This window comes from Panthera onca, chromosome C2, assembly GCF_046562875.1.
Source record: "Panthera onca isolate mPanOnc1 chromosome C2, mPanOnc1 haplotype 2, whole genome shotgun sequence".
Classification (NCBI taxonomy): Eukaryota; Metazoa; Chordata; class Mammalia; order Carnivora; family Felidae; genus Panthera; species Panthera onca.
In genome coordinates, this window is record NC_138347.1 from 61,524,306 (window position 1) to 61,548,433 (window position 24,128).

General features: G+C 37.2%; 2 long non-coding RNA genes across 4 annotated transcripts in view; one reads left to right on the top strand and one right to left on the bottom strand.

Moving 5' to 3' along the window:
* The window catches only part of LOC132684177 (uncharacterized), a 406,296-nt gene that overhangs the window by 154,664 nt on the left and 227,504 nt on the right, over positions 1-24,128 (top strand). The window lies entirely within an intron of this gene.
* LOC132684178 (uncharacterized) overlaps positions 1-24,128 on the bottom strand; it is a 115,739-nt gene that overhangs the window by 8,977 nt on the left and 82,634 nt on the right. For both annotated transcript variants that reach the window (XR_009612602.3, XR_009612603.3), the window contains one exon: positions 8,970-9,006. This is a non-coding gene — a long non-coding RNA (uncharacterized LOC132684178). The remainder of the gene's footprint in view (positions 1-8,969; positions 9,007-24,128) is intronic.

The following is a 24,128-nucleotide window of genomic DNA, read 5'->3' on the forward strand; positions in this document are numbered from 1 at the left end:
CCCAAAGGGAGTGTTTGCCAGAAGTGAGGCAAAATGATGCAGTGTTGACATATTGACAATTAATGTGTAGATAGCACAAAAAATGTCAGCCAGGTAGAAGTGGTGTGATCAAAGTATTGTTGGTTAAGTTATATTAAAATACTCAAAATTTTTCAGTGTTATAAATTTTTCTGTTTTGATTAAACTGTTGCATTTTGGGGAGGACCTAGGTTGCTCAGTCAGTTAAGCATCTGACTCTTGATATTCACTCAGGTCATGAACTCACAGTTTGTGAGTTCAAACCCCTTGTCGGGCTCTGTGCTGGCAGCGTGGAGCCTGCTTGGGATTCTCTGTCTGCCTCTCTCTCTGCCCCTCCCCTGCTTGCTCATGCTCTCTCTCTGTCTCTGTCTTTGTCTCTCTCTCTCTCACAAAAGTAAATAAATAAAACTTTAGGGAAAAAAACCTGTTGCCTTCTTAAATGATGCAATTTAAAGAATATTTAGCCACAGTCTATATAGTTTTATTCATTTTCAATAGTTTAAACATGTTTCTAATAATTAGAAAGCATTTCCACCTTGGAAATTTGAAAGTGAGTGAGAAATACTTCTTTTTCCTCAGGATACTTTCACACTATGTCACACTTGTGAGATAGGCTGAAAGGGTTAGACTGGTGGAAGTAATATGAGAGAAGTTTTGGCATTGTGTGCTAATTACAGTTGTCTTTGGAAACACCTCCTCTGCCACCATACTTCAGCTTTTGATATGAGTGGGTTTGATGTTGCAGTTTTTGATGTTCAGAAGCACTACTGGAAAATGACATACATTGTACTTTTGCTGAGATAGGAGTTGGAGATGCATACTGGGAGATTGAGGTGGAATTGTGAGGTGCTTTGTTAGTGAGTGAGCAGAGCTGACTATATAGATCCTGAAAGTCTTATTTATTTTGTTTCTACTGCTATTATACATTTTTTTTTAAGATGGGGGAATTATTTGCAATGGTGGTACTCATCTTAGTTTCATTAAAGTTATAGGGTGTGTTTGTTTTTTAATATAATGATTTTATGTGCAGTTTAATGTTTATATAATATTGAACAGATAAGAAAGCATTTTTCTATATAGGATCTCTCTTGATTCTCACCATAACCCTTTGAGGCAGCCAGGTAGACCCTATTCAGAGGGAAGAACTCAGAAGGGGTTCAAACAGAATATACCAAATTCTGGAGCAGAATCCCTGGTCTTTTGACTTCTATCCCAATACCTTTTTCCTCAATAAAAAGATGCCTTTGTTTCTGTCTGAAGTTGTGACTGCCAGCAAAAATAAAACCCCAGCATTAGCATACCTGTGAGCTCTCGATAAATATTCACTGTGATGTTTTGACCATTTTTTCTCAATTGGGAGTCCACAGATCTTAGTTAAATGTAGAATCATCCTAGTAATGTTCTTCCTCCATGGGCTTTATTTCTAGAAGCTCTTTGAAGCACAAACAAAATAGACTCATCCATTATAATTATTTTTTAATTTCTTTCCAATATGGGCATCAGGGAGAAAAGACACTGAGCAGTAGAAAAGAAGTGATACAAAGCTAGTGACAGGTTGAGCCTTGGGGAATCCCTGGGAGTCCAACAATGCAAGACACCAGTCTTAATTAACAGAGAAGTGAATTGTACACAGCTATACACAGTTTAGTTGTGTCTTCTATTCCTTTGTTAAAATAAAAAATACTAGACATGAGTGTATGTGTGTGGGGGAGTAATAGTGTTGACAAGTTGGTCTGGAAGGGGCAATGATAGATGATGTTTCTCATATATATATATATATATATATATATATATATATATATATATATTAACCTCAACTGCCTTCTGGGCTCATAGTTAGTCTTTTGATTCACAGCTGTGTTCTGCTAGTTGGTTGATGTGCCAGGTGTCTTTTTTATAATTGAAAAACAATGAAATATCAATGCAGCATCTCCTGTTTGTACTATTTAAAGATGCAGTGATGACTATTTAAATATAATGTTGCTCAAGGGCTCTGAGTGGTCCTGAAAGTCTGTTGTGTTCAGGATGTGTATAAATCCTGAAGGTGATATTTCACAGAGAAAAGATTTTTGCCTGGGCAATAAACATATGCTTTAGTGTCCTTTGCATCATCAGATCCTTTGTATTACTGTCCTTCCCCTCATATCCTCTCTTTACCACATTTGGTGTATATTTCGAAAAAAGGACTCTCCTTTTGAGGTGATTTTTGTGATTTAGAGAAACTGTATCTTTGATACTTTTTTTAATCTCTCTTTTTAATATTCTTTTAATTTTTGAGTCTTCTTTTTTCTACCAAAATAGCCATTTCCCCCAGATCTATTGAAGAGAAAGATTATCTTGCAAACTAAATCACAATAAAGGGGTAGTAATTTCAGATAAATTTGCATTTAAAAGGGAAGGTTTAAACAACCAAGTTTTCTTGATCACTAGGTTATCCTTTCACAGATGATGAAATGGTTGCAGGAGAGGTCAGGAACTTACACAATTGATAGAGGATGCAGATGAGATTTGTCTTCCTCCAAAATCTGATCTAATTTCATTGCCTAGAAACGCTTGCCATAAAGGGAAGAATTTCTTATAGAGGGAATTATGGAATTTTAATACATAGGGTTGTGAAATCTTGTGAAGAACTCTCAAACCTCTTTGTGTTTTCTTATCCTGCTCAAGGAAAACTCTACTGCCCAGAAAAAAAATCTTTGGTTAAAAAAGCAAATCTTGCTTCCCTCTCTTCATTAGGGAGGGCTCATTGAGGGGGAAAAAGACATAGCCTTGAATAGCATCTGTTCTGTGCTGTCCTAGGGTCCTCAGTTTTCTCCTTGCACACATGTCCTCTGGTCCTAAATTTACTGCAGCCTGGAGAGAGTGGCCGTACCTAGCATGGGGGAGTATAAAATAATCTACCACTTACCTTTCTTAGGGAAGCAGAATCACTCTTTACCTGCCCATGAATAGGATTAGGGCTCACTAGGGAGGAATGGTGGGGGATGAAGCTTTGTGCACAGTGCTTCAGAGTGTGGCATCTCCTATCAGCCAGACCCAGGTTTGAGCCCTGACTTTGCCATTTATTAGCTATGGGACTTCAGGCAAATTAATTACTGTTTTCACTTATAAGATGAGATAATATCAGAGCCTACCTCATAGGCTTGTTGGGTGGATTAAATGAGATAATGAATATAGTGTGCCTAACACAGCAGAAGTGTTTAATAAATGTTAGCAAATCTAACAATGCTGATTTAAATAACTTCTGTGTTAGTTCCATGTAATTGTTGCTTTCAGCCATATCACTAATGGTGTGGCCTGCTTCTGAATGGCATGCTCTTATGGGAGAGAAAGAAATGAAAAAGGGATGTGTGTGGAAAGGAGAGGGGTATATCTGGCTAGAAAGCACATAGATGCTAATATAACTGGTGGCCTCAGAAAAGCCTGGATATCCTTCTCTTGAACAAAAACCTCTTAAAGAAATTCTGCTCAGCTGTGCTCTGGGAAGGTGAACACGCTATTTCCTGCAGCCCTGGCTGCTCGCTTCATGTTGTAGGGTTAGCTCAGCCCCACTTTGCCTGTCTCTGCAGGGCTGTCATTGTGTGATTCATAACTCAATATTAACCGCAGACGAGGGAGGAATGGATAGGGGAATTTTCTTTCATGTGACACAAAGTAACTGGGATCAGGGCTTTTCTATAGAAGCATTAATTACCCTTGTCAGTCTAACCAAGAACAAATTTTACTTCAACCAAGGATCATGGTATTTCAATGATATCCAGTGAATGTATGATGAAGGTTTTGCCATTTATCCATGAGTATAATAATATAATAAATGCAGAGTCTCTTGTGATTTATGTTTTCCCCCTTTCTGTTTAAACCAGTATGGTATCTATTAATAATAAATACACAATTCTGGAATGTGAGACAGGAGGAAGGTTATTATTGACAAGACTAGATTATCAGTGTGTAAGTTTTTTTGAGATTTCTCAGATCATTGCTTCTCTTACTCTTTTTTCTTCTCATTTCCCTTCATTGATTGTGGGAACTAATTGAAGATAAGAACTGGAAAGAGCCTGAGAGATTATCTAACCTATCCTAAGAACAAGTTGTGAAAGACTAAACTTTGGTGGGTGCCTTTATTAGTTCTTGTCTTTGATAAGGATATTTTACAACTTTGCCAAGATAAAAGTTAACTTCTAAAAAGACTGATAGAATGCAAATAATTCCTGACCATAGAAATGTATCTGATAAAGTGCAACTGATTACTACTCTATGGCTATAGATAAGTTGTACTAGTTTTGCATTTATAAATTCATTTATATATAAATTGCATTTATAAATTCAGCATCTGACTCTGGTTATGTGGCACTTGAGGTCCCTTTTGAATTAGTTGTAATATCTTACTGGTTCCCTCATTAAAATCTGGGACACATGTTTATCTTGTAACTGTATGAGTAACATGATTTTACCTTTTAAAAAATAATGCTTTAATACTATAGATGACAAAACAAACAAAACATGAATTATACAAATATTTTTTCATAGCTGGCCTCAAATCCATGTCTTCTGACCCCAACTCTAGGAACTATAATTTATTCTCTGGATTCTTCCCCAGTCTACTTGCCTCCATTCTACACTTACTCAAATTTTCTTGGTCCTTCAATATCTGACCATGTCTCCATTGTACAATTACTTGATGGCTTCCATATCCACTTGCAACATAGCATGTTTCCCCCAATCACATGTGTAGCAATCACTTGGTTTAAGGTGGTGAGGGTGACTATGGTGTATGCTCTGAGGAGTTCTTGAGATCCTGCTGCCTCATCCTCCCACGCTCCTTCCCCAGACTACTCAAAATACATTTCTTCATCTGACTCTCACTGACACTTGGTGAGTACCAATGAGCATCATTTACTTGGCCAGAAGGTACTTACCCTAAATAAAATATAAATACTCTTGGAAAGAGGAAGTATAGTACTGTATACAGATTAGTTCATTGAATTATTTCCTATTTAAACTCTAGATGAAGAAAGGTTGATACAAGAGAAGACTGGCTGAACGGATGTAGGCATTTGATGTTTGGAGAGAGGCTTGTTTTGTTACACTCATGATCTTTTGATATCTATTCTGTAGTTGTGGTATTGGAGAGAACTGGATTCTACTCTCATGTCTCTTGATCCCTTAATCTTGGTGCCTCTATGTGTATTTCTTCTTTCACACAGCTATACTTAATGGTGAGAGGTTTCCTAAGACTGAAGGTTATGATTGTTGGACTCTCTCAGATTTGTATCTGGGAATTTCAATTCAATTTGCAAAGTCATAGTTGCTTTTTTAAATTTTTTTTGTTTTTGTTTTTTTACCAGTTCTCAGGGGTTATAATATTTAGACCTTTCTCTCTTCTAACCCATTCAGCATTAACACTTTCTTATATTCATCTGTTTAACTTTGGTAACTAACCCTCTCCTATAACCTTTCTTAATGGATCTAGCAATGGTATATTATTACTTCCCTAGATTCCAGGTTTATGTCTAGTCATTGAAACAGGTATCTGTCAGGTTATTTAAAATCAGTTATAATCAACCCTAGTCATACATAGACAAATATTGGTGAAGCTTCACATATGGTATTCTACCACACATTTTGGAGGGCCTTAATTTGTACACACTCTGGCTTTCTGAATATGCTTATACTCTAGTGAATACTTACCTTTCTGTTTTCCAGAGGAATCCTTAAATTTTTTAACTAACTTTCTTCCTTCCCTTTTCTTTATGTTCTTTTTTCTTCTCTCCCTCCTTCCTTCCTTCCCTCATTGACTAACTATTTGCTAAGTTCCTAATGTGCAGCATTTTGCTGGAGACCATGGAGTATGCTGTAATACCTAAATTAAACATTTTTCAGTCCAAGATTTAGAGATTACATATACTTAATGTGTACAAAAAGCTCAATTTTGCCTGGAGATGGTTTTTGTTTTGTTTTTGTTTGTTTGTTTGTTTGTTTGTTTGTTTGTTTTGTAGGGAAATGTGGAGAACATGGTTTGATATGCCTATCATTTAGACAATTTAAACTTTTAATTATTTACTTTTTAAAATATTTATTCTTTTTGAGAGGGAAAGAGAGGGAGAAAGAGGGAGGGAGAGAGAGAGTGCATGAGCGCGAGGGGCAGAGAGAGAGGCAGACAGAAAATCCAAGCAGGCTCTGTGCTGCAGGGCTCAAACTCATGAACTGTGAGATCATGACCTGAGAAGAAATCAAGAGTCAGATGCTTAACCAGTTGAGCCATCCAGGTGCCCCTATCATTTAGAAAATTTAGATAGAAAGGCTATCTTTAGGTTGGATCATGACAAAATGTAACCTTTGAACATGGTTAATGATCACTAGTTTTGGTATTTTTTTTTTAAAAATACTAATGGCTATGATAATGATAATTATATACATTTGGAGGAAGAACCTCTGATATTGATATTTACATATTATGCTCTCCAGAGCAGAACTCAAATTGAGCTATATCAGCTACACTGAACTCTTCCTTTGTAATTGTGGAGAAATTCACAAGCACTACAAGTAAACCTTTGGTAAGTCTTTTCTGTATTTGTGTGTGTGTGTGTGTGTGTGTGTGTGAAACTACCCCTTATTAAACTGTTTCATGTGGTAAGTTATAAGAATGGGTCTTGCTGGATGTGGAGAAATTGGAACCCTAATACATTGCTGGTCAGAATGTAAAATAGTACATTTGGAAAACCAGTTTGGCAGTTCCTCAAAATGCTAAACATAGATTTACCATATGACTCAACAATTTCACTCCTAGCTCTATACCTAAGAGAAATGAAAACATATGTTCACACAAAACTTGAACACAAATGTCCATAGCAGCATTACTTATAGTAGCCAAAAAGTGGAAACAACCCAAATATCCATCAATTGATGAATGGATAAATAAAATGGAGTATGCCCATACAATGGACTATTTATTGTCTGACAATAAAAAGAAATCAATTATTGATATGTGCTACGACATGAATGAACCTTGATAACATTATGCTCAGTGAAAGAAGCAATATACAAGTGACGGCATATTGTAGGATTCCATTTATATGCGAAGTCCAGAATAGGTAAACCCATAGAAAGAGGAAATAGATTAGTGGTTGCTTGTGGCTATGGGTGGGAGGAAATGAAATGACTGCTAATGGATAAATTTATTTTTGGGGTAATGTTCTGGAATTAGATTGTGATGATGGTTGCACAATTCTGTGAATATACTAGAAACCACAGAATTGTGTACTTTAAATGGTAGATTTTCTGGTAGATGAATTATATCTCAAGAATTCTGTTTAAAAAAAAAGCTTTCAGATTTACAGGAAAGATGGTGGACTAGGAGAACCCTAAGCTCACTTTTTCCCATGAATACAACTAGATAACATTCACATCAGTGTAAATAACCCAGAAAATGACTCAAAGACTGGCAAAACAGAGTTTCCACCACTAAATGTAGAGAGGAGGCCACAGTGAAGAGGGTAGGAAGGGAAGAGATGTGGTCTGGAGCTAAATGGACTCATGGGACTGTCCACTGGAAGGAGGGATGCTGTGTATGTGAAGAGAAGAAACAGACCCCAGGCACTTCAGGCAGAGGAAGGACAAAACCCTCATCCTCTAATATTTGGCTTTGAAAACCAGAGGGACCAAATTTTATAATTTCTTCAGTGGGGCTTAACACCTGGAACTGCAAAAATCACTGGGCTCAGCTCTGGGAGAACTGGGAGGTCAGAGTCTCTGCCTTTAATGGGACAGCACAACAAATAGCTCCACTGAGATACAGCATAGAAGCAGCAGTTTGAAAACTGCCTGGGGTATACAGAAGGGAGATTTGTTTACTAATCTCAAGAGCATGTACCGGAGGAACAAGCATCATTAGGATACTTCTCCAGGAACAAAAGAGCTGACAGGTGCCATTTCACTCCCCACCCTTCCCACTCCCTCCAGCCTACATACACAGATACCTGCAGAAACCAGCACAGCACCAACACTCTCCGCCAAACTTTCTAACACTGTGCACTCCAACCTCTTGTCCTCCTAAAGACCTGCCCCCTCCAGTATATAAACTTGGCAAGAGCCCATCTAAAGCAGTGCCACAAATCTGGCAGTGTGCAAGCAGCCCCAACAGGGGCTAGCAGGACTCCAACGTGACTCCTGCCCAGGTGAGAGGGGGAAACAACCACACATATGAGTCCAATTGAACACCAACAGTGGGCTGGTTCTGAAACCAGCAAGTTTCTCAGGGTACAGTACAGGGAAAGTACCCTGCAGTTTGATGCTACTGCATCTATGGCAAATTCCTGGTCTGATTCAACTCAAACCAAAGGTTGCCCTAGACATGTCCAGTAACAATACAGGAACTTCATCCTACCCACAACAGGCAAAAGAGCCATTGAAGACAACTACACGGAAGACAAAAGTGGCTCAACCACAATAGTAGGGCAAACATAATACACATAGGAGACTTCAGATCCCTGAAGTGGGATCTGGTGAACATGACATTGTTCTGTAGAGCACTATAGGATGTCTTCTTCATAAGACCATTACTTTCAAGAGCAGGAAACATAGCTGACATAGAAAGAGATGCAAAAAGTTAGATGAAATGAGAAGACTATGTCCCAAAGGCACAGAGAATTCAATAAGTGAGGACACTATGTCCCAAATGAAAGAACAGAACAAAATCATAGCAAGATAGCAAAATGAAAAAAATCATATGCCTGATAGAGAATTTAAAGTAATGATCATAGGGGCACCTGTGTGGTTCAGTCAGTTAAGTGTCTGACTTTGGCTCAAGTCACAATCTCCTGGGTCATGAGTTCAAGCACTGTGCAGAGCCTACCTGGGATTCACTCTCTCTCCCTCTGCCCCTCCCCAACTTGTGCTCTATATCAAAATAAATTAAACTTAAAAAAATAAAAAATAATCATAAATATACTCACAGGACTTGAGAAATGAGTGGAGGACCTCAGTGAGACCCTAAACAAAGAGAAAGAAAACATAAAGAACCGATCAGAATGATGAACTCAATAATTAACAATACACCAGATGGAATAAAGAGTACACTAGAGGAAGCAGAAGAACAGATCAGTGACCTGGAGGACAGAGTAATGTAAAGCAATCAAACTGAATAGGAGAAAATAATAACAAAAAATGAAGGGAAGATGGCAGCATAGGAGGGCACTGGGCTCACCTCGTCCTGCTGATCACTTAGATTCCACCCACACCTGCCTAAATAACCCAGAAAACCTCCAGAAGACTAGCAGAATGGACTCTCCAGAGCCAAGCGTAGATAAGAGGCCCATGGAAGAGGGTAGGAAGGGAAGAGAGGCAGTGCACGCTACATAGACTGGTGGGAGGGAGCCGGGGCAGTGGAGGGGCAGCCCGCCTGGCAAGGCAGAGCCCCAGAGTCTGGCTTGCAAAAGCGGAGGGGCCAGACTGTGTGAGTTCTGACAGCCAGCGGGACTTAATATCTGGAATGTTAAAAGTCAACAGCTCTGCTCAGAGAGTGGGAGGGCGAGAGGACACTGGGAGGGAGAGGTGTCGAGCCCCGGAAGATGGAGCTCAGATTGGCAGGGAAGCAAGGTGCTGGCCAGCGCCATCTCCCTCTCCCATCCCCCAGCTGTAATCCCAAAGGGAACCAGTTCCCATCACCAAATTTGCTTGTACCACACAAACAGCCAACGCTGTGCTTCTGTGAATCCATCCCTCCAATGGCTCTGCCTCCCTCCCGGTGCTGCAGGGCCCCTCCCGCAGGGGACCACCGACTGCAAAGTGAGCTAAGCCTGTCTCTACCACCCCTGTGCATCTTTGTGGATCCACCCTGGCTAATATGCCAGATCCTGTCAAAGCAGCACCACAAGCCTGGCAGTGTGCAAGTAGCCCAGACAGGGGCCACAGCACTCCACAGTGAGTCCTGCCCCTAGGAGAGGAGATGATAAGGTACACACCAGTCTGACTGTGGCCCCAGCGGTGGGCTGGGGGCAGACATCGGGTCTGACTGCAGCCCCGCCCACCAACAAAAGTTACTCCAGACAGCACAGGGGAAGTGCCCTGCAGTTCCACGCCACTCCAGGGACTATCCAAAATGACAAAACAGAAGAATTCTCCTCAAAAGAAACTCCAGGAAGTAGCAACAGCTAACAAATTGATCAAAAATGATTTAAGCAATATAATGGAACATGAATTTAAAATAATAGTCATAAAATTAATTGCTGGGCTTGAAAAAAGTATACAGGACAGCAGAGAATCTATTGCTACAGAGATCAAGGGACTAAGAAATAGTCATGAGGAGCTAAAAAATGCTATAAATGGGTGCAAAATAAAATGAAGGCGACCACAGCTCAGATTGAAAAGGCAGAGGAGAGAATAGGTGAATTTGAAGATAAAATTATGGAAAAAGAGGAAGCTGAGAAAAAGATAAAAAAATTCAGGAGTATGAGGGGGAGAATTAGAGAACTAAGTGATACAATCCAATGGAACAATATCCACATAATAAGAATTCCAGAAGAGGAAGAGAGAGAGAAAGGGGCTGAAGGTGTACTTGGACAAATCATAGTTGAGAACTTTCCTGATCTGGGGAAGGAAAAAGGCATTGAATCCAATAGACACAGAGAACTCCCTTCAGACATAATTTGAATCGATCTTCTGCATGACATATCATAGTGAAACTGGCAAAATACAAGGATAAAGAGAAAATTCTGAAAGCAGCTAGGGATAAACACGCTCTAACTTATAAAGGGAGACCCATAAAACTAGTGGCAGATCTATCTACTGAAACTTGGCAGGCCAGAAAGGAATGGCAGGAAATCTTCAATGTGATGAACAGAAAAAAATATGCAGCTGAGAATCCTTTATCCAGCAAGTCTGTCATTCAGAATAGAAGGAGAGATAAAGGTCTTTCCCAAACAAACAAAAACTGAAGGAATTCATCACCACTAACCCAGCCCTACAAGAGATCCTAAGGGGGATCCTGTGAGACAAAGTACCAGAGACATCTCTACAAGCATGAAACCTACAGACATCACAATGACTCTAAACCCATATCTTTCTATAATAACACTGAATGTAAATGGACTATATGCTCCAACCAAAAGACATAGGGTATCAGAATAGATAAAAAACCAAGACCCGTCTATTTGCTGTCTACAAGAGACTCATTTTAGACCTGAGGACACCTTCAGATTGAAAGTGAGGGGATGGAGAACTATCTATCATGCTACTAGAAATCAAAAGAAAGCTGGAGTAGCCATACTTATACCAGACAAACTAGACTTTAAAGGCTGTAACGAGAGATGAAGAAGGGCATTATATAATAATTACAGGGTCTATCCATCAGGAAGAGCTAACAATTATAAATGTCTGTGCGCCAAATATGGGAGCCCCCAAATATATAAAACAATCACAAACACAAGCAACCTTATTGATAAGAATGTGGTAATTGCAGGGGACTTTAATACTCTATTTACAGTAATGGATAGATCATCTAGACACAGGATCAATAAAGAAACAAGGGCCCTGAATGATACATTGGATCAGATGGACTTGACAGATATATTTAGAACTCTGCATCCCAAAGCAACAGAATATACTTTCTTCTCAAGTGCACATGGAATATTCTCCAAGATAGATCACATACTGGGTCACAAAACAGCCCTTCATAAGTATAAAAGAATTGAGATCATACCATGCATACTTTCAGACCACAATGCTATGAAGCTTGAAATCAACCACAGGAAAAAGTCTGAAAAACCTCCAAAAGCATGGAGGTTAAAGAACACCCTACTAACGAATGAATGGGTCAGCCAGGCAATCAGAGAGGAAATTTAAAAAATATATGGAAACAAATGAAGATGAAAATACAACAATCCAAACGCTTTGGGATGCAGCAAAGGCAGTCCTGAGAGGAAACTACATTGCAATCCAGGCCTATCTCAAGAAACAAGAAAAATCCCAAATACAAAATCTAACAGCACACCTAAAGGAAATAGAAGCAGAACAGCAAAGACACCCCAAACCCAGCAGAAGAAGAGAAATAATAAAGATCAGAGCAGAAATAAACAATATAGAATCTAAAAAAAAACTGTAGACCAGATCAATGAAACCAAGAGTTGGTTTTTTGAAAAAAATAAACAAAATCAATAAACTTCTAGCCAGGCTTCTCAAAAAGAAAAGGGAGATGACCCAAATAGATAAAATCATGAATTAAAATGGAATTATTACAACCAATCCTTCAGAAATACAAGCAATTGTCAGGGAATACTATGAAAGATTATATGCAACAAACTGGACAACCTGGAAGAAATGGACAAATTCCTAAGCACCCACACACTTCCAAAACTCAAACAGGAAGAAATCGAAAACTTGAACAGACCCATAACCAGCGAAGAAATTGAATCAGTTATCAAAAATCTCCCAACAAATAAGAGTCCAGGACCAGATGGCCTCCCAGGGGAATTCTACCAGACTTTTAAAGCAGAGATAATACCTATCCTTCTTAAGCTCTTCAAAAAAATAGAAAGGGAAGGAAAACTTCCAGACTCATTCTATGAAGCCAGCATTACTTTGATTCCTAAACCAGAGACCCAGTAAAAAAAGAGAACTACAGACCAATATCCCTGATGAATATGGTTGCAAAAATTCTCAATAAAATACTAGCAAATCAAATTCAACAGCATATAAAAAGAATTATTCACAATGATCAAGTGGGAGTCATTCCTGGGCTGCAGGGCTTGTTCAACATTCTAAAATCAAACAATGCGATACATCAAATTAATAAAAGAAAAGATAAGAACCATATGATCCTGTCAATTGATGCAGGAAAAAGCATTTGAAAAAATTCAACATCCTTTCTTAATAAAAACCCTTGAGAATGTCAGGATAGAAGGGACATACTTACACATCATAAAAGCCATTTATGAAAAGCCCACAGCTAATATCATCCTCAATGGGGAAAAACTGAGAGCTTTCTCCCTGAGATCAGGAACACAACAGAGATGTCCACTCTCACCGCTGTTGTTTAACATAGTGTTGGAAGTGCTATTATCAGCAATCAGACAACAAAAGGAAATCAAAGGCATCAAAATTGGCAAAGATGAAGTCAAGCTTTCACTTTTTGCAGATGACATGATATTATACATGGAAAATCCGATAGACTCCCCCAAAAGTCTGCTAGAACTGATACATGAATTCAGCAAAGTCGCAGGATACAAAATCAATGTACAGAAATCAGTTGCATTGTTATACACTAACAATGACGCAACAGAAAAACAAATAACGAAACTGATCCCATTCACAATTGCACCAAGAATCCTAAAATACCTAGAAATAAACCTAACCAAAGATGTAAAATATCTGTATGCTGAAAACAATGAAAGCTTATGAAGGAAATTGAAGACGATATAAAGAAATGGAAAAACATTCCATGCTCATGGATTGGAAGAATAAATATTCTTAATATAAATATAAATATATTTATATTTATATTATATATTTAACAATATAAATATTGTTAAAATGTCAATACCACCCAAAGCTATCTACACATTCAATGCAATCCTAATCAAAATTGCACCAGCATTCTTCTTGAAACTAGAACAAACAATTCTAAAATTCATATGGAACCACAAAAGGCCCCGAATAGCCAAAGTAATTTTGAAGAAGAAGACCAAAGCAGGAGGCATCACAATCCTAGACTTTAGTCTCTACTACAAAGCTGTAATCACGAAGACAGCATGGTATTGGCACAAAAACAGACACATACACCAATGGAATATAATAGAAACCCCATAATTAGACCCACAAAAGTATGGCCAAGTAATCTTTGACAAAGCAGGAAAGAATATCCAATGGAAAACAGTTTCTTTAACAAATGGTGCTGGGAGAACTGGACAGCAACATGCAGAAGAATGTAACTAGACCACTTTCTTACACCATTCACAAAAATGAACTCAAAATGGATAAAGGACCTGAATGTGAGACAGGAAACCATCAAAACTCTAGAGGAGAAAGCAGGAAGAAACCTCTCTGACCTCAGCCGCAGCAATTTCTTTTTTTTTTAACTTTATTTTTTTTAATTTACATTGAAATTAGTTAGCATAGAGTGAAGCAATGATTTCAGTAGTAGATTCCTTAATGCCTCTTACCCATTTAGCCCATCCCTCCTCCCACCACCCCTCCAGCGACCCTCAGTTTGTTCTCCATTTTTATGAATTTCTTCTGTTTTGTCCCCCTCCCTGTTTTTATGTTATTTTTACTTTCCTTGCTTTATGTTCATCTGTTTTGTCTCTTAAAGTTCTCATATGAGTGAAGTCATATGATTTTTTTCTTTCTCTCACTGACTAATTTCACTTAGCATAATACCCTCCAGTTCCATCCACATAGTTGCAAATGGCAAGATTTCATTCTTTTTGATTGCCGAGTAATACTCCATTGTATATATATACCACATCTTCTTTATCCGTTCATCCATCGATGGACATTTGGGCTCTTTCCATACTTTGGCTATTGTTGATAGTGCTGCTATAAACATGGGGGTGCATGTGTCCCTTCGAAACAGCACACCTGTATCCCGTGGATAAATGCCTAGTAGTGCAATTGCTGGGTCGTAGGGTAGTTCTATTTTTAGTTTTTGAGGAGCCTCCATACTGTTTTCCAGAGTGGCTGCACCAGCTTGCATTGCCACCAACAATGCAAAAGAGATCCTCTTTCTCTGCATCCTCACCAACATCTGTTGTTGCCTGAGTTGTTAATGTTAGCCATTCTGACAGGTGTAAGGTGGTATCTCATGGTGGTTTTGATTTGTATTTCCCTGATGATGAGTGATGTTGAGCATTTTTTCCTGTGTTGGTTGGCCATCTGGATGTCTTCTTTGGAGAAGTGTGTATTCATGTCTTTTACCCACTTCTTCACTGGATTATTTGGTTTTTGGATGTTGAGTTTGATAAGTTCTTTGTAGAGTTTGGATACTAACCCTTTATCTGATACATCATTTGCAAATATCTTCTCCCATTCTGTCGGTTGCCTTTTAGTTTTTCAGCTGCAGCAATTTCTCACTTGACACATCCCCAAAGGCAAGGTAATTAAAAGCAAAAATGAACTATTGGGACCTCATGAAGATAAAAAGCTTCTGCACTGCAAAGGAAACAATCAACAAAACTAAAAGGCAAACAATGGAATGGGAAAAGATATTTAAAAATGACATATCGGACAATGGGCTAGTATCCAAAATCTATAAAGAACTCACCAAACTCCACACCTGAAAAACAAATAATCCGGTGAAGAAATGGGCAGAAAACATGAATAGACACTTCTCTAAAGAAGACATCCAGATGGCCAACAGGCACATGAAAAGATGCTCAATGTCGCTCCTCATCAGGGAAATACAAATCAAAACCACACTCAAATACCACCTCACACCAGTCAGAGTGGCTAAAATGAACAAGTCAGGAGATGATAGATGCTGGCGAGGATGTGGAGAAATGGAAACCCTCTTACACTGTTAGTGGGAATGCAAACTGGTGCAGCCACTCAGGAAAACAGTGTGGAGGTTCCTCAAAAAATTAAAAATAGATCTACCTTATGACCCAGGAATAGCACTGCTAGGAATTTACCCAAGGGATACAGGAGTGCTGATGCATAGGGGCACTTGTGCCCCAATGTTTATAGCAGCACTCTCAACAATAGCCAAATTATGGAAAGAGCCTAAATGTCCATCAACTGATGAATGGATAAAGAAATTGTGGTTTATATACACAATGGAATACTACTTGGCAATGAGAAAGACTGAAATATGGCCTTTTGTAGCAACGTGGATGGAACTGGAGAGTGTTATGCTAAGTGAAATAAGTCATACAGAGAATGACAGATACCATATGTTTTCACTCTTAGGTGGATACTGAGAAACTTAACAGAAACCCATGGGGGACAGGAAGGAAAAAAAAAAAAACTTAGGGAGGGAGCCAAACCATAAACTGAGTGTTGATAGGGGGTGGGAGGGAAGGGAAAGTGGGTGATGGGCATTGAGGGCACCTGTTTGGGATGAGCACTGGGTGTTGTATGGAAACCAATTTGACAATAAAATTCATATTAAAAAAATGAAAAGAAACTTAAGGAACTTAGTGACACCATCAAGCATAATAACATTCACATTATAGTGATCCCAGAAGGAGAAGAGAGAAAAGGGGGCAGAAAACTGTTTTGAAGAAATAATAGCTGTAAACTTTCTGTATCTGAGGAAGGAAACAGAAATCTAGATCCAGTAGGCACAGAGAGCTCCCAACAATATTAACCCAATGAGGTCCACACTAAGACACATAGCAATTAAAATGGAAAAAAGTAGTGATGAGATGATAATTTCAAAAAGAGCAAGAGAAAACAGTTACATACAAGGGAAATCCCTTAAGTCTATCAGCTGATTTTTCAGCAGAACCTTTGCAAGCCAGAAAGTGGCATGATATATTCAAAGTGCTGAAAGGAAGAAAACCAGCAGCCAAGAATACTCTATCCAGAAAAGCTATCATTCAGAACAGAAGAAGAAAGAATTTCTCAGACAAATAAAAGTTAAAGGAATTCATGACCACTAAACCAGCCCTACAAGAAATGTTAAGGAGACTCTTTAAGTGGAAAGGATAGACCATAAGGAGGAGTAAGAAAAGTAGGAAGCACAAAAGCAGTAAAATTAAGTATATCTATAAAAACTAGTGAAGAGATTCACAAATAAAAGGATATAAACTATGACACCATATACCTAAAACATGGAGGGGAGAAGAGTAAGGAATAGTTTCAAACTTAAGGAACCATCAACTTTAAGTATAGATTGCTATGTGCATAAGATGTTATATGTAGATGTAATGGTAGCCACAAATCAAAAATGAGTAATGGATACATGAAAAATGAAGAGAAAGGAATCCAAGTATATCCTTAAGGAAATCAGCAAACTGTGAGAGAAGAGAGCAAGAGAAGAAAGTAACAGAGAACTCCAAAAGTGACCATAAAATAACAAAATGGCAGTACGTACATACCCATCAATAATTACTTTGATTATAAATTGACTAAATGCTTTAATCAAAAGACATAGGGTGACAGAATGAATAAAAAAGCAGGAGCCATCTATATGCTGCCTACTAGAGACTCATTTCAGACCTAAAGACATGTGCAGATTAAAAGTGAAAGGATAGAACAGCATTTATCATGCAAATGAAGTGAAAGGAAAGCTGGGTAGCAATATTTATATTAGACAAAATAGACTTTAAAATAAGACTGTAACAAGAGACAAATAAGTACACTGTATAGTCATAAAGGGAACAAACCAACAAGAAGATATAACAATTGTAAATGTTTATGCACCAACATAAACACCCAAATGCATAAAGCAGCTAATAACAAGCATAAAGAAAGTAATCAATAGTAATACAGTAATAATATGGGACTTTAACACCCGACTTATAACAATGGATAGATCATGCAAACAGAAAATCAACAAGGAAACAATAGCTTTGAATGACACATTTGGGCCAGATGGACCTAACAGATATATTCAGAACATTCCATCCTAAAACAACAGAATGCACATTCTCTTTAAGTGTGCATGGACCACTGTCCAGAGTAGATCACATATTAGGCCACAAAATAAATCTCAACAAATTTAAAAATAATTAGAGTCATACCATGCATCTTTTCTGACCACAATGCTATGAAATTAAAAATCAACCACAAGAAAAGATACCATGCATCTTTTCTGACCACAATGCAATGAAATTAAAAATCAACCACAAGAAAAAATATCTAGAAAGAACATACATACATGGAGGTTAAATAACATGCTACTAAACAATGAATAGGTCAACCAAGAAATCAGAGTAAATAAAAAAATACATGTAGACAAATGAAAATGAAAACACAATGGTCCAAAATTTTGAGGATGCAGCAAAATCTGTCTTAAGAGGGAAGTGTATAGCAATACAGGCCTACTTCATGAAGCAAGAAAAATCTCAAACAACCTAATGTTACACATAAAGGAGCTAGAAAAAGAAGAACAAACAAATCCCCAGTGGCAGGGGAGGGGGAAATTAAAAAAAGATTAGACTAACAGAAATAAATGAAATAGAAACTAAAAAAACAATAGAACATATTGATGAAACCAGGAGCTGGTTCTTTGAAACAATCAACAAAATTGATAAACCTTTAGCTAGACTCATCAAAAAAAAAAAAAAAGTCAAAATCAGAAATAAAGAGGAGAAATAACAAACACCACAGAGATACAAAAGATTATAAGAGAAGATTATGAAAAATTATATGCCACCAAATTGGACAACATAGAAAAATGGATAAATTCCTAGAAACATAAACCTCCCAAAACTGAATCGGAAGAAATAAAAAATTTGAACAGCCTGATTACCAGCAATGAAATAGAATCAATAATCAAAAATCTCCCTACAATCAAAAATTCAGGACCACACAGCTTCACAGATGAATTCTACCAAACATTTAAAGAAGAATTAATATCAATTCTTCTGACACCATTCCAAAAAATAGAAGAGGAAGTAAAGCTTCCAAATTCATTCTATGAGGCCAGCATTACCCTAACACCAAAACCAGATAAAGACACTACAGAAAAAGAGAACTACAAGCCACTCTCTCTGATGAACATAGATGTAAAAATCTTCAACAAATAGCAAACCAAGACCAACAATATATTACAAAAATCATTCACCACAATGCGAAAAAGCTCAATGAAGTAGAACATCCATTCATGATTAAAAAACCCTTAACAAAGTAGACTTAGAGGGAATATACCTCAATAAAGGCCATACATGAAAAACCCACAGCTAATAAAAGCAATGGTGAAAAACTTGAGAGCTTTTCACTTAAGATCAAAAACAATACAAGAATGTCCACTCTCTCCACTTTTATTCAATATAGTACTCAAAATCATAGCCACAGCAATCAGACAAGAAAAAGAAGTAAAAGGCAAGGAAGAAACAGAACTTCCATATTGGCAAGGAAGAAGTAAAACTTTCACTATTTGAAGATGACATGATACTCTATATAGGAAACCAGTAAGATGACCAAAAAACTACTAGAGATAATAAATGAATTCAGTAAGGTCACAGGATACAAAATCAATATGCAGAAATTCATTGCATCTTGATACACTAATAATAAACCAACAGAAAGAGAAATTAAAACAATCCCATTTACAAAGATAATAAAATACCTAAGAATAAACTTAGCCAAGGAAATGGAAGAGCTATACTCTGAGAGCTATAAAACTTTGATGGGAGTGCCTGGGTAGCTCAGTTGGTTGTGCATCTGGCTCTTGATTTCAGCCCAGATCATGATCCCAGGATCATGGGATTGAGCCCAGTGTCAGGCTTGCTGAGCATGGAGCCTGCTTAAGATTCTCTCTCTGTCTCCCTCTGCCTCTCTCCTTAGTGTGGGCTCTCTCTTTCTTTCTCTCTGTCTCTAAAATATAACAAACAAACAAACAAACACTAATGAAAAATTGAAGATAACAAACAAATGGAAAGATATTCCATGCTCATGGTTTGGAAGAACAAATATTGTTAAAATGTCCATTCTTCCCAAAGCAATTTACAGATTTAATGCAATTTATATCAAAATACCAAGAGCATTTTTCACATAGCTATAGTAAACAATCCTAAAATTTGTATGGAAGCAAAAAAGACCCCAAATAGCCAAAGCAACCTTGAAAAAGAAGAACAAAATTAGAGATATGACAATCCCAAATTTCAAGATATACTGCAAAGCTATAATAATCAAAACAGTATGGCCACTGGCACAAAAATAGACACATAAATCAATAAAACAGAATAAAGAGCCCAGGAATAAACCCATGATCATATGATCAATTAATTTTTGACCAAGGAGGTAAGAATAGGCAATGGGAAAAAGATAGTCTCTTCAACAAATGGTGTTGGGAAAACGGGACAGCAACATGCAGAAGAATGAAACTGATGACTTTCTTACCTCATACACAAAAATAAACTCAGAGTGGATTAAAGACCTAAATGTGAGGTTTGAAACCATAAAAATCCTAAAAGAGAACACACGCAGTAATTTCTCTGACATCAGCTGTAGCAGCATTTTTCTAGATTTATCTCCTCAGGCAAGGGAAACAAAAGCAAAAATGAACTATTGGTACTTCATCAAGATAAAAATAGCTTTACAGCAAAGGAAACAATCAACAAAACTAAAAGACAACCTACTGAAGATATTTGCAGATAACATCTGATGAAGGGTTAGTATCCAAAATATGTAAAGCACTTACACAACTCAACACCAATCCCCTCTAAATAATCCAACTTAAAAAGGGCAGAACATGAACAGACATTTTTCTAAGGAAGACATATAGATGGCCAACAGACACATGAAATGATGCTCAACATCACTCATCATTACAGAAATGCAATCAAAGCCATAATGAGATATCACGTCACACCTTTCAGAATGGCTAAAATAAAAAACACAAGAAACAAGTAGTGTTGGTGAGCATTATTTACAATTTACAATGGAAGCAACTCAAGTGTTTATCAGTAGATGGATGGATAAAGACGTGGTGTATTTATACAATGGAGTATTTTATCAATTACAGCTATTAAAAAATGTATGAAATTTTGCCATTTGCAACAACATGGATTGATCTAGAGGGTATCATTCTAAGTTAAATAAACCAGCCGCAGAAAGACAAATGCCATTCCACTCATTTTTGGAATTTAAGAAACAAAAGAAAAAGACGCAAACCAAAAAATAGACTCTTAACTATAAGGAACAAACTGATGGTTCCCAGAGGGGAAGTGGTTTGAGGAATGGGTGAAATAGGTGAAGAGAATTAGTACACTAAGATGAGCACTGAGTAATGTATTGAATTGTTGGATCACTGTATTGTACACCTGAAACTACTATAACACTGTATGTTAACTACACTGGAATTAAAATTTTACAAAATGGTTAAGGTGATAAAAAAAAAAAAAGCTTTCAGGAAAATATGCTTAAATGTAAAAAATAAATCTATAATATATGGATTTCTTTATGTACTAGGACTGAGAATAGTACCATATATATAGTATATAGTATATAAAGTATGGTAAATAAATAGTGTATAGTGTGTGTGTGTGTGTGTGTGTGTGTGTGTGTGTATTAGGAAACCAAATAAATATTGGTCTGACTGGCTGGAAATTTGAATTTGAGGTCCTAAGGAATTCTGGGTGGTTTTTTTTTTTAAAGAATTTGAAAAATTCGGTAAGGATTGTGGAGTTAACATCATCAGTTTACTTTTCCTGCTGGGGTGCTTGGGTGGCTCAGTTGGGTGTCTGACTCTTGATTTTGGCTCAGGTCATGATATCATGGTTTGTGACTTCCAAGCTCTGTATCTGGTCTGTGCTGATAGTGCAGAGCCTGCTTGGGATTCAATCTCTCTCCTCTCTCTGCTTCTCCCACACTCTCTCTCAAAATAAATAAATAAGCTCAAAAAAGGAAGTAAGAAAGGAGTTTACTTTTACTGCTATCAGTTACTAGCTGTGACTCCTGGCTTTTGTTTTCATTTTTCTAGAAATAACTGTAATGATATCTTACAGTTGGGTGTGTGGGGTGGGGGGAAAGAGAGAATGAGCCTGATATGTAGCAGGTATATTATTATTTTATTACTAGGGTTGTTATTTATGTAGGAGAGCACAGCTTTATTGCCAGGTGTAACATTTAGGATTTGTGTTTAGGGTAAAAAATATATTTAAAAAGCCATGGAGACACTTGGCTTGTAGCTCTGCTGTGTCTAAAAAAAATTCCCTTCTTTGTCTAGGCAAATCATGTCTTTAGTGAAGTCAATTTTTTAATTTTTGCATTTGCAAAGTATGCATTTTTTGCACTACAATACTTTGCTTTGAAAAGACTTTTTAGGAACACTAAAAAAAACATCGAGAGCTACTGAGATGAAATACACAATTGAATGTTAACTAACTTGAATTTAAAATCTTGGAAGAAAAATACAAAACAGAGTTATATGATTAAAAAGCAACTGAATTTAGTTATTTTTTGAAAGAAAGAATTATCAGTTTAAAATTAAAGAACAAAGTTCTAATTAAATAATAATCAATAGTAATAATAGCAAAAATATCCCTCTGAGATGGAGAGAATTTAGGGACTAGGTGAGGGAACAAGGTGCAAAAAAAAAGCAAGAAAGAGGATTTCAAAGGGATAGAGAGAAAGAGAACAATACTAATGCTTCCAAAGATTCTGATTTCTGAAAACCTAGAACATTTAATAATGTTACTAATCAGTTCAAAGCTTAAAAAGCACAAGTCTTTGAAGCATACATGGTTTCAAAGTCTGTACTGTTTTTCAAACATGAATAAAGATCTTTATTCAAGAATGTAGTAGCTGTTGCCACTCATCTCTGGACAGAACTATAGACACAAGTAGAATTATGTTTTCTACATCAGAAGCCTGAATAATTTTCTATTTTAAAATCCAAGGTTATACATATTTTCATATGCATATGATGGAGAGATTTGATGTCTAGGTTGATTAGTTGAGGTCACTAATAAGGCAGGGTTTTGACACCAACCTAGGGTATTAATTTCATGTAGACTTTTCTTTTCAATAGTCATAGAGATGTTCTTAAGCTTAGCTAGAAGCATCACAAACAGGTGTTTACAGACTCAGAATGGATGAGAAAGTATGAAAGAATCATTCATGCATTCAGCAAATACTTACTGAACACCTACTATGTTTTTAGTACTATATTCACACATGCTGCAAAACACTGTCCTTGACCTGAAGAAACCCTATCAGAACAGATAGAATTAAGTAAGGCTATTCTGGGCTAATACCAGAGGTAGGTTCTGTGAGAACACCGTGAAAGGACCCTACTTTATTTTTTTAATTGTTCTATGTGCCAGGAAGGTGGGTTACTTGGTGGCGGAGGAGAAGTTGCATGCATACTTCTCTTTTATCCCCCACAGAAGTCTAGCATAATCCTAAATTCATAATAGATGGTCAGCATATCAACTGAATAATTTTTGTAAGTATCAATCACTTATTTAGATTTTGGTGGTTTTTTCTTAAAGTAGCTATCTTTTTTTAAAAAAAGATTTAAAAAAAAAATCAAAAGAGAACATGGTCAGGGTGACTCCTGGAAGCTGAGGGTGGTTGTGTGAGCAGAAATTAAGCCAAACATAATAATCTTAAATTTTAATGTATGTTAAATTTAATCCTTATTTTAATATCCACCTCATGACCTTATAGAATCCATCTACAAAGGTTCATTTTCTTTCTGCTAATTTTATGATGAACCATAGATAATAGGGAATCAAGTCTGAACACTACCTATCAGGTTGGAAGCAGTCCAGACTTCATAATGCTGGGACCCTGATAAGAAAAAAACAAAACAACAGCAACAACAACAACAACAAAAACAAAGATACAATGTAGATTAAGGTAGATTAAGGCAGTTGTAGTGAACTGTAGGGTGGGTATCAACTCTCCCGAACACATTTAGGGATTGAACAATTCCAAACTACCATTTCATTCTCACAGTTGCCACTAGATGGATTGTCCAGTTCCTCCTACTCTGTATTAAACAACATATCTAATAAATATTCAACACTTAGCACATGCAAAATACACTTGTTGAGCCTCCCTAACAGCCGCTAATGAGGACATTAGCTTTCAATTAACTATATAAAGCTTTGGGTTTGGACAAGAACATTCACTCAGCACAGGCATCAATTTGTAGATCATTATAGGACATTAGTTGGTTGCTAGACAACCACATGTCCTAGCAGATTTTAGGCTGAGCTCCAGTGATAGGCAGGGATCCGATATTTCATCTCTTAAATTATATCTTATCTTTTTCACCTCAACTATTCCAGCAACTCTGCAAGTCTCTTAGTCAGTCCCCCAGTCATTTGGGGGAAGCAGTTACTAAATTCAAATGATGAGGTAAAATATGAAAGATTAGAATATCTACCTTGAATGTAGAAGTAGAAATGTTAGTGTAGCTTGAGGCTGGTGACAAGCTCAGCCAAACTGCCAAGAAGACTGTCACATGAGGCAGATGAATCTGCTTACCATCAAGTATGATT